Source organism: Primulina tabacum, chromosome 15 (genome assembly GCF_025594145.1).
Source record: "Primulina tabacum isolate GXHZ01 chromosome 15, ASM2559414v2, whole genome shotgun sequence".
Classification (NCBI taxonomy): Eukaryota; Viridiplantae; Streptophyta; class Magnoliopsida; order Lamiales; family Gesneriaceae; genus Primulina; species Primulina tabacum.
This window is the reverse complement of record NC_134564.1, coordinates 12,564,190-12,566,479: the sequence shown is the minus strand read 5'-3', so window position 1 is coordinate 12,566,479 and position 2,290 is coordinate 12,564,190. Positions and strand designations below refer to the sequence as shown.

The 2,290-nt window shown below is 27.6% G+C and overlaps 1 non-coding gene across 1 annotated transcript; it reads right to left on the bottom strand.

Moving 5' to 3' along the window:
* Positions 1 to 1,239: 1,239 nt before the first annotated feature.
* On the bottom strand, positions 1,240 to 1,350 carry LOC142528156 (small nucleolar RNA R71). Its single transcript, XR_012815637.1, has one exon. It is a non-coding gene; the product is annotated as a small nucleolar RNA R71 (small nucleolar RNA).
* Between the last annotated feature and the right edge of the window lie 940 nt (positions 1,351 to 2,290).

The following is a 2,290-nucleotide window of genomic DNA, read 5'->3' as shown; positions in this document are numbered from 1 at the left end:
TAGATATATATATATATATATTTATATAATAATATCATAATATTTCATTTAGACAATAGCGTGGCTCTGCCGGTTGTTCTAAATGAAATATTATGATTTAATACTAACATCTAACAATCTAACATTTACTTTATCGCAACTAACTTTTATTTTTCGCATCTACTTTTTACTTTCTCGCAACTAACTTTTACTTTTCCGCAACTAACATTTACTTTATCGCAACTAACTTTTACTTTACCGCAACTAACTTATTAAATCAATATATTTCATTTAGGCAATAGCGTGGCTCTGCCGGTTGTTCTAAATGAAATATAATGATTTAATTTAACATTTACTTTATGCAATTATTTATTTATATAGTTATAATTATAATCATAGGTACCATGTATTAAATATCTGTTAATTAGGTATTTTCTATAGTGGGAACTATATAATATTATGTGTGTGTTTAATTTTCTTGGAACTATTATTTATGGTGGTTTTTTTGTTTTACTTTTAGTTAAACAATATTACATAAACCAAGAATAAATCCTCAAGCCTTGACAAAATTTATAATTTGTAAACTTCATTCTTGCATTTGGTAATCTGTAAATTAATAAATTTAAACTCAAAATAACCTCTCTGAGGATCGATCTCGTACTTACGAAATATATTACTTGCAGACAACCTACACTTGGGTGAATTATTATTTAAGTAGTAGCAAGTTTTTGGCGCTGTTGTCGGGGAGGTATAAATTAAGTTTATATTTGTTAATTATGTTTTATTTATAAGTTTTGTGTTGTTTTTTTTTTGTATGAGTATTTGGAGTCGAAAAAAAAGTGGTAGACTTATTCGAGTATCTGAAAATAATTTAAACATGTATTATTATTATCAAGAACATGATAAATTTAGAACAGTTAGGCACCATATGAACCCTATTAGAACTAGTGCCCCATCTTGTTTAGTTTTTCCTCCTGATGCATCTAATTTCAACTTCAAACCTCAAATTATTCAACTTTTACCAAATTTTCATGGCTTAGATTCTGAAAATCCATATTTGCATCTAAGAGAATTTGAGGAAGTTTGTAACACTTATAATGATCAAAATTGTAGCATGGATATAGTTCGATTAAAGCTTTTCTCTTTTTCTTTAAAAGATAAAGCTAAAACATGGCTACAAAATTTAAGATCAAGTTCAATAAGATCATGGGAAGAAATGCAACAACAATTTCTCAAAAAGTTTTTCACTTCCCATAGAACAAACTCTTTTAAAAGACAAATTACAACTTTTTCTCAAAAACAAGGAGAAACGTTTTATCAATGTTGGGATAGATATAAAGAATTACTTAATACATGCCCACATCATGGTTTTGAAACATGGAGAATAGTTTCTCACTTTTATGAAGGTCTAATACCTAAAGATAGGCAAATGATAGAATTCATGTGTAATGGAACTTTTGAAGATAAAAACCCAAATGAAGCTATGGAATATTTAGATTCATTAGCAGAAAATGCTCAAAATTGGGATAATATAGGCACAATAGAACCACCAACAACTAAAAACAATAATTCAACAAATGGGGGTGGTATCTATAATCTTAAAGATGATATAGATATTCAAGCTAAACTTGCATCTTTAGCAAGAAAAATTGAGTCATTAGAAATGAAAAAGAGTGGTCAATTAAAAAGTATTCAAGAAATTGCTTGTCATATATGTGATACACATGATCATGCTACAAAAGATTGTCCAACATTACCTTCATTTAAAGAATGTCTCCATGAACAAGCAAATTATGTTAACAATTATAAAAAACCAATACTAGATCCTTTTTCACCATCATATAATCCTGGATGGAAAAATCATCCTAATTTTAGTTGGAGGAATGATAATAATGCACAACCGTCACAACAATATTTTCAAAATAACCAAAATCATCAAGGTTATATTCCTTATGTTACACCTCCAAGAAAAAACTTTGAAGATGTAATTCATGCATTTATCCAAAAGCAAGAGTCTATCAATATTCAAAACAGTCAATCTATGAGTGATTTGAAAGAAACTCTTGCAAAATTTGCATCTGCACTTAATATTCATGAAAAAGGAAAATTTTCATCTCAACCTCAACCTAATCCTAAAAATCAAAATCAAGAGTTAAAAAATGAAAAAATGATCAAATAAAATCTGTTATTACCCTTAGAAGTGGTAAAATATTTAATGATCCATATAGTAATGAAAACAAGGATCATTTAAAATCAAAAAGTAAGGATGATAATCCTGATACTTTTGAGAATGATGATACCTTAAATTTTA